The sequence below is a fragment of the Pygoscelis adeliae genome, unplaced genomic scaffold (genome assembly GCF_000699105.1).
Source record: "Pygoscelis adeliae isolate BGI_AS28 unplaced genomic scaffold, ASM69910v1 Scaffold113, whole genome shotgun sequence".
In the NCBI taxonomy this organism is placed as follows: domain Eukaryota; kingdom Metazoa; phylum Chordata; class Aves; order Sphenisciformes; family Spheniscidae; genus Pygoscelis; species Pygoscelis adeliae.
The window spans coordinates 16272608-16286452 of record NW_008825108.1 but is presented as its reverse complement, the minus strand read 5'-3'; the positions used below and the strand labels follow the sequence as shown (position 1 = coordinate 16286452).

At 36.4% G+C, this 13845-nt stretch overlaps 1 protein-coding gene across 1 annotated transcript in view; it reads left to right on the top strand.

Annotated features, from left to right (window-relative positions):
- The window catches only part of IMMP2L (IMP2 inner mitochondrial membrane peptidase-like (S. cerevisiae)), a 487018-nt gene that overhangs the window by 143265 nt on the left and 329908 nt on the right, over positions 1-13845 (top strand). The window lies entirely within an intron of this gene.

Below are 13845 nucleotides of genomic sequence, written 5' to 3'. Positions count from 1 at the left end.
AGTACTGCGTCCAGCTCTGGAGCCCTCCGCACAGGAAAGACCTGTTGGAGCAGGTCCAGAGGAGGGCCACAAAAATGATCAGAGGGGTGGAACACCTCTCCTATGAGGACAGGCTGAGAGAGTTGGGGTTATTCAGCCTGGAGAAGAGAAGGCTTCGGGGAGACCTTATTGCAGCCTTTCACCACTAAAAGGGGGCTTATAAGAAAGATGGGACACACTTTTTAGCAGGGCCTGTTGCGATAGGACAAGGGGTAATGGTTTTAAACTAAAAGAGGGTAGATTTAGACTAGATATAAGAAAGAAATTTTTTACACTGAGGCTGGTGAAACACTGGCACAGGTTGCCCAGAGAGGTGGTGGATGCCCCATCCCTGGAAACATTCCAGGTCAGGCTGGAGGGGGCTCTGAGCAACCTGCTCTAGTTGAAGATGTCCCTGCTCATTGCAATGGGGGTTGGACTAGGTGACCTTTAAAGGTCCCTTCCAACCCAAACTCTTCTATGATTCTATGATTGTACATAAATTAGTACTAAAACCTACAAATAAATACATGATTGGACTCTAAGACTGACCCCACAACTAGGAGGTCTGGTCATCTGACTTGAGAGCCTTCAAAACCATTTTGTTATTTCAGTCTGTTAGAAGCATTTTAATAACAGTGTGAGTGTCTGAGCAGGTGTTTTTAGCTTTGGAACACTTAATGAACATTAAGCACTGTACACAAAATCCCAGTGTAATAGGTAAATTATTCCCTTTTTAGCACTTTCTATCATTAATGGGAATTATGGAAAAAAACTATTAGATTATTTGTCCTTCTAACTTGTGGGGTAGTTTTTTCTTTTACGGGAGTAATTTTTTTACAGCTTTTTTGATCATTGTAGTTCTCAGTCATTTCAGATATTGGCAAAAGCATTTATTCTATCTGTGTGTTCAGTCTCTTTATTTTATTTTTTTGACATTGCTCTCTCTGTTGGGATTCACATGTACGCATATTCTTAGATTTCCTTTGTGCCTCAAAATAGTAATGCTGCCTGTTCTTAACCTATTTTCCCGCATTATGCCCTTGTAGATTCAGATTCACTTTGAAGATTCCTTGAGTATCTAAACTCTTCTTCTAGAGCTAGAAAGTTGACCTGCACTCATACTTTGTTCTAGTTATTCAATGAATACCACATATAGCTCACTCTATATATATTCGTGATTTTTAGAGGGTGTATGTTTGCTATGTATTTGGGTGGTATGTGTAGACTATTGTTGCCCCTCTGTTTAGGTTTCAGGTGGCATTCGTGTTAGTTCTTCTCCATCTGAGTGATATGTTGTCTAGAAAGAGTAATCATAATCATAACTTTTTTATAATATCTCATTTGAATATAATAGAAATTTGGCTGACTATGTATTTTCTTTTCTTGTCATTTAGCATTGATTCATTAAGTCAGATATAGACATAATCCCTACTGGGCAAATTCTGTACAAAGAGAAAATTTAATTTGAACTGAAATTCATTCTCCCTGGTAAGTATAGCTGGCATAAGTGTTAGGTATCAAATAAATAAAAAGGGTCTATTCTCATTTACCTCAAGAAGATTTGTCTGTAAATTTTATAGATCTATAAAATTATCTTTATAAATTTTCTAAATCTCTATATAAAGCTCCTCTCCATAGATTATGTAAATCTATAAAGTGTAAATCTACAAAATGTATAAAAATATGATGTTAATGAAATGAGATTTGATAGCAGAGTTCTAGCAAGCTCTTGTGGTTCCCTGAGAAGGCCAGAGCTTTGAAGAGAAACTGCCTTGACCTTCTTTTTATAGGGAGCTCCTGAAAAAGACCAAAAGAATTTTTAAACTCATAAAACCAGTTTATACTGGAAAATTATTTTTAAATAGAGAAAAAAAACCCCACATGGCTAGGTTAGGCAAAATAGTATAAACAGGGTTTCAATATTACTCTTCCCATGTACAGTGAGTCGTTGCAAGTAGGTCCTTCATTCATCCCATGCTTGGTTTCAACTTACTACATGGCTTTCTGGGATGAAGAAAATTCTGAATCATCCCCTCTCATCCTTACTAATTTTCTTTCTCCTCTGGTGCCTGGTTGCACGTGCCTTGCTCCCCTTGGCACTCCCTGCTCTGCCATCTCTCGCTGCCTTTGGGACCTTCTGTCCCTTGGTGCTCAGTTGGTCACTACGAAGGCACAATCTTCTCCTGGCTCCAGATGGTTTTACCTGACTCACTCTACTTGAAGAGACAAAATAGGCAATTAAGAACACAAAAGAAACTAGGTCACACCCATCACAGAAGCCATAATTTAAGTGAAAAGTAATCTCTGATCTATAAACTTTATATTATATACCTGTGAATGGAGGGAGATTAAACATATATTGCTGTCAATGGTCCTTTTAAGACTGAAGTCCTGAGAAACTCATCCCAATATGGTTTCTTGGAACACAAGAAATATAGTATTCGTAGGCGTTAAATGGATGTACAATTTACCATAAAGTTGCTGATTCTAGTGTCATTCTTTATTTTGACAAATTAGCAATAAATGAGTTCAAATAAATTCAGTGGGTAATTACAGGGAAAAAAATTATCAGCACAGACCTCACTGAAAGCTGAAATTTAGAAATGTCCACTAAATAAAACCTAATGATTCATGTGTATAACTTGACATGTTGAGGTTAATCTACCATAGCAATTTATATCTGTGCAACATTTGGGTCGAGAAAAACAACCTTTGATGTTTGAGTATAATTCTTTGAAACAATGTTAGAACAGATGAAGAGCACCAGCACTTTTGGTGTCACAATATGTGGAACATTATTTACTGAATCTGTTACAAGGGAAAAAAAGTCTACTACTAACAGAATGCCCCATTTATTTGTGCCATATCACTAACAATCAATGAAAAACCAACATAACTAAAAAAGAAAGCATCACTAATATTGCATTTTATGGGGTTCACGTTTATTTTTGTCAGTCTTGGTTACTTTTATTTTTTTCCCTGCAGTAAGTGTGTTTTGAGAAATAAGGAATTTTCTTGACAGAATGAAGGCCTAAACAATATTAAAAAACAAAACAAACTCCCATCAATCTGCCCAAACTATAACATATGGAAGAAGAATCATGTGTTTCTTCCCCTGGTGAATCTCTGTCCTGGTTTCGGCTGGGATAGAGTCAATTTTCTTCCTAGTAGCTGGCATGGTGCTGTGTTTTGGATTTAGCATGAGAATAATCTGATAACACACTGATGTTTTAGTTGTTGCTAAGCAGTGCTTGTACTAAGTCAAGGACTTTTCAGCTTCCCATACTCTGCCAGTGAACAGGTGCACAAGAAGCTGGGAGGGGGCACAGCCAGGACACCTGACCCAAACTGGCCAAAGGGACATTCCATACCATGTGACGTCATGCTCAGTACATAAACTGGGTAAAGCTGGCCGGGGGGGCCGCTGCTCGGGAACTGGCTGGGCATCGGTCGGCAGGTGGTGAGCAATTGCATTGTGCATCACTTGCTTTGTATATTCTTCTTCTATTATTATTATTACTACTACTACTACTACTACTACTATTTTACTTTATTTCAATTATTAAACTGTTCTTATCTCAACCCACGAGTTTTCTCACTTTTACTCTTCCAATTCTCTCCTCCATCCCATCGGTGCGGGGGGAGTGAGTGAGCAGCTGCGTGGTGCTCAGTTGCCGGCTGAGGTTAAACCACAACAATCTCGCTTCCAACAGATAGGATTTCAGGGACTGTCTGAACTGAGCCACAGGTTGCATTTGTATTGTTTTGTTTAATATCTCTGATCTAATTTAATATCCACCCTCCATTAATTCTGGTGAGCCCTCTTGTATCTCTTCAGACTTTTGGTCTGTAAAACATCCTGTGGCAATGAGCTTCTCATGGTAATAACATTTGTACCGCTGATGTTGACAGTAATTCAAAGTTGCTTTGAAATGGGAGTTTGTGGCAGACATGTCTAAATTTAAATATGTTGAGACATTTTCCCTTGACTTTGCAGTGGTCTGGATCAGGCCATACTGAACTTTGCTTATTTATTGGTTTAGTCAAATGTCTATGCAGCAGACTAGAAAAGCAATAAGAAAAACTCAGAAAATAGCTATGCTTTTTAGTGAGTGTTAGTGCAATTTTACTTGTCCTTAATGTTGAGCTAATTTCCTGTCTGGCAGGCACTAGCAGTATTTCACTTTTTCATTAAAATAGAGAGAGATGGAGAGAGAGGGGAAAAAAAGAAAGTGAGGGAGATATAGTAGATGATGTAGATTACAATAGTAATTGACACAGTGGTTTAACATGCCACTGGGATAGCGTGTAAAGCCTTCTGCCTTTGAAAACTGCAGTTCAGCTACTGCTGTTTGGGAACATGAACAGTGATGGAATTTACTTTTTTCTAAGTTATTTGATGGAATCCAGATGAAGGAAATAATATTTCAGTTATGTGAACCACTCACTGAAACTACCAAATAACAGTATGTGACTCCTTGCTGGTGATATTCCAGTCTAAAACTGAAAGCAAAAGAAACTTTAGTCTTAGATGAAAATGGCTGCTGTCATGGTGCCCCCCATTCTAGCAAGTCACATTTATAGATCATTTATCTCAAATACATTACTATTCTCGTTTGTCCATCATCATATTTTGATTCTATGAAGAGCTATTGAGGTGCATTTCTTATTTTCAGTTATGTGTTTGCATAATGAGTATTTCTGAAGTCATGTTTTATTTAAGTTTAAGGATGAAAATCTCATGTATAGCCACAGTGATTTTTCACTTCTATGAAAGTGAAATGCACTCAGGAAGTGCATTTCATTGCATAAATAAGTGTGGTAGCAGCCAAGCCTGTTTAACTGCTGGCTGCCGTCTTCTTTCACCCTATTGACTTACTACCCTCTTCCTTTCAAATGCTTCAGTTCACATCAGATGCTGATTGAGCTGTTGCAGCACACTAAGGCATCAGGAAGCTAACCTGGTCACCAAAATAAAAGTGCCTTTGATAACTCAGCATGCTGAAATTACTCGGTGATGGGCCTGATGGGCATCAAAGCCAGAAAAAGGGTAGGGAAGGGCCAGAACTAAGCTCTAGCAAAGCTGGCTTTGAGGGATATTTTTGATATGTATTTGGTATGTTCAGCTTAGAACTGCAGCCCGAATTACATGCTTGGGCTCATCCAGCAGGTATTCAAAAAAGTATCTTTACCTGGCAATGGATAGTACTGTACCAAAAAGGACTGTGTTGATACAGGATGTCCTACCTGAATCAGTTATTGGTAATGAGAACTGTGGGAAACCCAAGGATTAATTTGCGTCATCAGAAGCAGAAATGCAACTGAGAAGGGGTGACCTAAAGCAAGCTTTTACCACAAGACAGTGTCCATTTTGTGGAAGAGGTGGGTCTTGTTTAAAAAAATGCATCTCATTTCTGGGTATCTGTTCAAATTATGTAGAAACTTGCCAGTAACTGGAACAGAGAAATCACTTTGAACCCAGACCAGAGTGCAGGATAGCTATCAGGCATGTTATTGTTTCATGTTTCTGTCACTAAATATAGCAAGTAATAGCCTAAGCTGTGCATTTTTGGCAGAATGAACTAATACTCTTTCACTTTAAAATTTGTGAAGTATTAGGGACTGACAGACCCCACACATGTCTTTGCCCACGGGGTTGGCAGTTCAGAAATGGAATAGAGATGAGGAACTTCCTACCAAAAGCTTGAGGCCCTTCACTGGTTGGTGGAGCTGTCTTTGGCTGAAGTCCAGCGCCTGGTTTGGAAACTTGCTCGTGTGAGGTACTGGTTAGTGACAATTGCCTCATGTTGGCAACGGTTAGCCAGAGCTTCCATGGCATCCGTGTGGAAAATTTGAATTTTTCTCCCCTTTCATTTAAATAAATGTTAGGAAAGATAAACCACAACTTAGAAATAAACTGTATAAAATTTGTGTGAGTTTCTTCATGCCAGATTACTGTCATTGTAGAGTTTGGTCAGATACCCATTCTGTTCTAAGTACCTAAGTATCTTGAATCCAGCCAGTTTTAGCTAATTAGTAATTCCTATAAGTATGTTTTCTTCCATCAGGAAAACCATATGTTTAGGGACAGTTTTGTAGTCTTCAAAACTGTACATGTTTTCCAAGTGCTTCTGGACTCTGTGCTTGATTACTGAAGCATTTATGTATTGCAGTAACTTTTCTGTTGTCATCCCCTGTTGTGTCTGAAACCAGGACATCCCCTTTTTGGCTAATGGTTGCATATCAGTAAATGAGGATGGTATTTGCATGATGCTTCCTATCTTGCTTTCCAGTTACTAAATTCAAGAAGTACAGATTTGAAAAGGTGAGTTATAGGTGATTGCTTTTATGTATTAATGGTGCCTATGGAGGGTCTCATTAACAGTCACAGCATGGAAAATTCCTGCAGCTACCCTACAGAGCACTGGAAAACATGACTGCTGAGCAGGCTTTACTGTTTACGCTTCGTTTTTCTAATTTATTCTCTAAAAGGGTATTTTTGCAGCCTCCATATGAAAATAAGATAACATATGGGAAAAAAGAACTGGACAAAGGACGCAGGAATACTTCCTTGACTCATTTATAATCACAGGGTTTTTTATTTTTTTTATTTTGGGAGTGGGGATTTAATTTTAATTGTATTCTTGTGAATGTTTAATTTCCAAGCTGGCATTTGGTTCATTATTAGAGCAGCAATCAGTGATAAAACATCTCGTTGCAATGTTTACACTTAGAAAACTAAATTATATATGTACAATGAATATATGTATTTTATAGCAGAGTTATTTTTTCAGCTATAGTATGAATTATATATGTTCTTATGAAGGTATTCATCCAAATCTAATGCTACTACTTCTTGTTGATATTTAAGGGTAATTTTGTAAATTTAAATTATCTTAATTTAATTAAATATATTCCTTTTTAGAACAAGAAGGAAAAATATTTTTACACTCAAAAAGAGGAGTTTCTTCCTTCTCCTGTCAATAAGAAGCAGGAGATACCCTTCAATTCAGTGGTTCAATATGTATACAGTAAAGGGCAAGGAGACCATATTCTTCATGACATACCATAATGCTTTGCATTGCTATCTACTAGATAGTGTCTAGTAGATAGACACTATCTACTACATAGTCTAGATAGTCCCCCTTCTGTCTTGCAATCGCATTCCTTGATGTTTGGCTGGAAGAGCAAAAGGGCGTTCTTGTGCTAGAAGGGATACCGTTGTTGCTCTATAAAGTAGTCAAGAGCAGTACAGCAATATTTGGATACACATTACCCTGAAGGCATCAGTCTTCTGTGATCGACACCCAGTGTATCTGTTCATGAACTAGGAAGCTGTAGCTGGCAGCTGAGCCTGTAGTTGTCATGCTGCTACACCAGCCAAAACTTTTTACGTAGGCTGTTGAAAATCTCTGCAGCATAACATACGCTGATTTCAGACATAATCTTATCTTTTTAAAAGATTTACAACTAGAATGTATTTGGAATTTTGGGTAGTTTTTTTTTTTTTTTCTTGTGAGAGAAGAGAAGGGAGGGAAGGAAGGGGGCAGACTGCTATGTGCTTGGAGATGGTCGTATTTTTTCTCAAGAAAGCTGGAAAGTCTTGCATTGACTCCCCTTAGCTTAAATATAAGGTCTTAAACAAGATGGATGAGTTTGATTCCCTGCACTTTTGGGGCTCATTCATGCCTTTTTTGTTTACATGTTGGTATTTTCTGTTTTAAATTCTAATGATGTCTGTGTGAATAGTTCAGGAATACTTGTATCTCTCTCAAATGTGGCCTCTTTTCCCGATTGTGACATACACCAATTGTTCAATTGGTTATTTTCCCTGCATGTATTTAATAAAACAACATAATCAAGTTGTTTGTGAATATTTCCTTGTGAAGGTTGAGTATTCAGTGTTCAATATTTGTGCTGAGCTACTAAATCATGATTTTGCAGATATATTGTTACTGGATAAAGTTACAGGTCCTTTATTGATTGAATGTGTGTGTGTTTCTGTAAATAATTATGTATGTTTATACATTTACATTTGCTCTGGTTTTTAAACCTAATTTTATGTGGCTTAAAAAAAAAGGAAAATAATTCCTCAATTTTAATGTAAGTGAGAGTTTGGAAGCTAGAAGTTGCTATCTGTCGTTGGTAGCATGAAGATGTATGTGAGGAGCCTTTTGATTCCAGTTACTACCTTTGCACCAGCTCTTAATATTCTATCTTGTGTGTCTTGAATATTTTAATGGCGAGAGCATATCAGAGAAAGATCTGCCAGAACTTTTAAGATTTTGTAGCTTGTGACTGTGCTACAATGAAGATGGGTCCATGGACTTGACATCCTCTGAGAAATTAGAAGATCTGTCTGCATCCGTTCAAGAAAAGTACAAAACCCACAAAAAGACTGAGGCAGTTTTCCGAAGTCCTCCACTCCTCTTTGTTCTTAACTAATTTACCGCTAGCTGCAGTCTGGGTGGATCATTATGCTTGCCATAGGGCCTTTTTTTGGCATACAGTGATTAAAACATCAGGTTCCAAGGTCTCTGAAGCAGAAGAGACTGAGAAAGATGTGACACTCACAAGTCATCCCTGTCATTTAGTAGGACTTCCCAGGAACATTTTAAATATTTGGTGCTTTAGGAAACAGCCATTTTGGTGCTTCTCATCTAGACAAGACTTTTTTAAAATCAAAATTTTTGTGGATAGACAGAAAATGGAAAGTAATATGCTTGCCATAGGGCCTTCCCCTCCAAAAAGTATATGATATATTTCATGGGGGTTTTTTGCTGGTTTTACCTTCTAAGCTATATTGGAATCCATAAGGCAATGACTGTAGTTTCTCTCTTTATATGCCACAGTTTCTGATGTAAAAGTAGCAAGCTCATAAAACCCAAGGAAATATGCACTAAAATGAAGGTGGGGTGCTGCCACCTAAAATACATTTGTTTAATATATTTTTAATTGATTCTGCCATCATTTTTCCTTCATTGGTCTGAGGCAATTAAGTGCTCTGTTACTTTGATTCTTGTGGAATTGTGACTTTTTTTGTAAACTGGTCTACTGAACGTATTTCTAATATCTATGATAAATGCTGAGAGTAGCATACACCAAAACGCTTCATTTCAGTCAATTCAAAGAAATGTTTACTGGTGTGAATTTAATGGAGATTTTATAGGCTTGTAATTATATAGTGATACAAAGTATCACTGAATAGAATATTAGCCAAGTGTAGATAATGTGTGTTTTAAAAATGCAACAGTTTTCTTGACTTCATTAGTTTAGGTGTGTCACATCTTAGCGCTACTCAGCAGTGTTGGAAAAATTGAATTTTGCCCCCTTGAGAGGAAAGATAAAATGCTTTATTTTGCCTTCATCTAATGAATAGTAAAATTTTGCTGAAGCAGAACAGCTGCTGTTCTCTGTCCTCCCTCCCCTACCCATTGGCACGATGGCCTCTTTTAAGTGAACTCACTGCCCCAGCAACAAGCCAGCTGCGCTTGCCTGTATCCCAGTCTCTGCAAATGTCAGATGTTTGCACCTCGTGCCTTTGAATGATGTAGGGACATTGATTAGATGGGGACATAAGAGGTGCTTCACTCTGTCCTTGTGAGCACTGGACAACTCACTGCCTGCTCAGCATCTCTCTCCTTTGGCTATGGAAGGACTAGATGAGAGCAACCACACAACCATGTGCCCCATAAACTGCCAGCTAGTTTCATTACTGTCAGCACCGTGCCCTCCTTAGGGAGGGCGATGCTTCAGATCTGCTCTCCTCCTGCCATATTTTCTTGCCTTTACTAGACTGACAGCCTGAGTAATGGCCGCCTTTGATGATGGCTAAATATAACTCTGGTCAGACATATGTGAAAATATAGGGGTTGAAGTATTAAGTGGATGTTTTAGAAATAAATTTCACAAAATGAGAAAAAAACACCATACAGCTAGATTGCTGGTATGCATTGTAAATAGGTATGTGCATGTTTGTTGCTGCATGATTGTCTATCACCTTGTACTAGTAATATAGGGAGCCAAAACTATAAGTGATTGCAGTTTGATGTTCAACTAATACTGAGTCATCCAGAAATTAAGTTGGCATGAAATCTTTATATCAGTTTGCATTTTTTCCATAGTTGTTTTTTTCCTTCTGTTGTCTTAACCTTGTCAAGTTTTTTTACTGACTCATATGTTCATTTTTCCTGAATTTCTGTAATGAGAGGCTGCAGATGTATTTAAGTCCTAATGGATGGAAGAGACCATTACTTTGGAGATAAAGACAGGAAAATAATAACCTTTTTTCAGCTCTGCTTTTCAAAAGGTGGTTCATCCTTGGTAGCATGGCTTTTTTTTTTTTTTTTTTTTTTTTTAAAGATTCTCTGAAATAATTTGCCTAGCTGTATATAAGGTTAAACAAAAATTATTTCATTACCTCATTACAGTGGCAGTGTTCTTAGCTTTGCAAATGTCCACTTTGTATTTCTTGAAACAGCTGTATTTGCAGGGCAGACATACTAGTGTGCAGAGGGAGGGAGAAGTTGCTCCATGCTCTCTCTGCTCTAACTCACACCTGCTTTACATCACAAGGCAGGAAGAGACTTCATAGTCTTCTCCTCTCCCTCTCAGACAGCACCATGACTATATCTAGATCTTTAAAGTGTTGTATTTTTTTCATCAATCTTTAGGTAGCAAATCTGGATGATAATTCAAATAGCAGATACAAACCAACTGGAAATCCTACAGATGCTGATTTAATAAAAAAAAAAAGAAAACCAACAACAATTTGATTATAAGAAATCATCAATTGTATTTTTTAAAAAGGATTTTAGGGAGTTTTAATGCTTTGGATTATTGGAGTGTGTTTTGTCTTTAGCAGCTCTCTAACATACAGAGATTAAACATTTGTACAATGTAAGTGTTTATGCAGGTGATTATTTAATTTTCTATTTGTTTGAGTTCCATACAATCACTAATAACAAGCCATAAATCAAAATCTGTTGTGCCTTTCTACTGACTGAGAAAATACTGTATGCCCCAACCATTCAAAAAATGTAGTATTTGTATTAATATTGTGCTGATGCCTAATATCCCAGTTTTGAAGCAAAATTCCTTTTTGCTGAGTTCTAAACAAAAGCAGTTTCTTTCTAAGGAAGGCTACACTCTTCAGTGGAAAGGAACAGATACATATGGTAGCCCAATGGAACTGACACCTTAACATGTTTATTTATTTAAAATCTGTATTCTACAAATGTGAAACATTGAAAAATTGCCTGCTCTTAGCTGAATAAACCTTTCTCCAATAACTCCACTTTAACTATGTTAATATTTTTCTTCGATATTTTTTCCAGGAAGATCTTTGAAAACCCACAAGTTCTTCATGAGGAGGGCTTAACTTAACTGTATTTAGCATTTTTGCTTCACAGTGTTTTGATATTCAGGATCTTCTTCTCCCCCAAAATGGCAGTTGCTAGAAGAAAAATTCAGAGAGACAATGATCATCATTGAATATTTAATGTTATGCTTTTTCCCTTGCTAACAAGTCAGTTCCTGCTATTGTTGAAGTAATATGTTTTGAGGTATAATTTTTCTCTGGATTAAATAATATTAGTGATAGTCGTATAGATGTCTTGTCATCTGAGCTCTAGTTAGTCTAGTCAGGTTAGAAAAGAAGTTGCAAGTATGATTCTCAAGATATATTTGAAACACAATAAAGAAATCTTAGGTTCCTCATCTTTTGCTATCTGACTTAGCTAATATTACTTGGTATTAATTATAAAGCTAACAATATTGATCCATGGCAGTAAGGACTGTTGGGCTTTATCTTCCTATCTGCCATGAAAGAACTACTCAAGTTCATCTAAAATTTATTCTTAACATGCAGAGCTACTTCACAACTGTTTTCTGCTCTTGGGAACCTGATAGTATACACTTTCCAAAAACTATCCTGGTTTATTATAAAATTTGCTTCAAAGATTCCCTCATTGGAAGTTGAGATACATTTTAATATTAATTTTAATTTTAATATTAATAGCATGATAACTGAGTCAGGACAGAAATCATAAGAGGACTTGAAAAAATTTGGAGAAAGTAGTTTATTCTAGGGATCTTCACTTGTGTCTTTTGTTCTCAAGGTTACTTCAGACTAGAAGGCCTCATTTAAAAGAAAGAAAAGTCTTTAAGAAGAGAACAGCTTTTTACTGATGAAGAGGTGGAATAGGCAGCTTTACCAAGTATGCTGCATCTCAAGTACAAAAATAGGGGTTTTTTAGGTGGTGGTTTCAGTTTTTTTCAAGTATTTGTCTTTAGTCAAATAGAGTAATGAGAATCATATTGGAGCACTGTGTAGAAAAGAGTGAAAGTAGTTTATATCACTTGTGTTATTTATATGGGCTAGTATTAAAAAAAAGCTCAAATCTGCTAATTCTCTCAGTCACAGGGAGGGAATATTGAATCACGGTAGTAGAGAGCTGTCATGAGAAAATTTCATTCAGGGACTCTTTCACTTTCCTATTTTATTTTAATGTTATAGTGCCCTATAAAAGAATACAAGAAGAGATAACCTAATAAAAATATGCTTAATTTGCTACCCTTAACTGTTATTCTGATTGTGGTCTTTCCTACTTCTACTAAAGTGACTTAATACAGTAGCTTTAACATACTTTCATAAAATTACCTACACTGGTCAAGAATCAATATAAGGTTAGAAAATATAGGCTTAGACTCTTTTGCTTGAGTGCAAAATGTTATGAAGTTATTTCTGACTGTATAAAATATTCTCTTTGATTACACTTTTATAGATAGCACATACTGCAAATTTTCTCTTTACTGGTGACCCCTGGAGTCTCATTTCTGTCAGCAGGTGTACTGCAGTACTTGATACACTACATAGTATCTCACAAGATAATATTAAAATATTTTTGTTGTTCTTCAGTTTTAAGAAGAAAATTAAAGCATCGGAGATAAAATAGTTTTAAAAGCCAAAGATATATTACATTTTGTTCTTTATTAATTATTTATTGATTTTTGATATTTCTATTTATTTCAGACTGGAAAATGAAAACAGAATACTGGAGTTTCTTTTTCCTGGCTATGAAGCTTTAATTTCGTAGGCCTTTTTCCTTGTCATGCAAGGATTGGATTGCAAACACTAGCAGAAATTCTGATTCCCTTGGTATTTATTGAAAACATAGCAACTGTAGATCCTTATTGGTAGAGTATATGGAATGAATTAAAAAAAAAACAGTTTTAAGTTTGCCAGGAAAATTATGTTCATGGCTACATGGATAATTTTCTGGTACCTTAAGTCAGACAAATTTCACTCTGACTAGACATATTACTATTTTACTTTTTCTATACCTAGATTTAGATCAAAATCAATTTTGTAGTCTCTAATGCAGAAATACTCAGTATGTTTAATAACTTTTTGAAAAAATTTGAACTTTGTAATCTGAACTCATATCTGGTTTCATATGAAGTTTCTGAATAGCCAGATTCCTAGAAAATCAGTTGGGTTCCTGATCAGTGTAACCACAGAAAAAATCTTAGTGAGTGAACAGAATAAGACTACACTATCCTACTGATAGCAATTTTCCCTTATGCATGCCTATGTAGCAACAGTTTTTTGAAGTCTTGCTTGAAAATTGATTTCTGATAAAGTCATAGTAAGCATACGTCAAGCAGAATAAACTTTCATACTGTGCTGCCAATACCTACTACCAAAAGGTTAAACAGCTAATTTTCCACATGATTTAAGGTTTGTGTGAAATCAGCTTTTTAAATACAAATGTAAATTTATTTGGTGTGGATTGGCTGGATTTGGAGTCTGAGGCCTGTTAG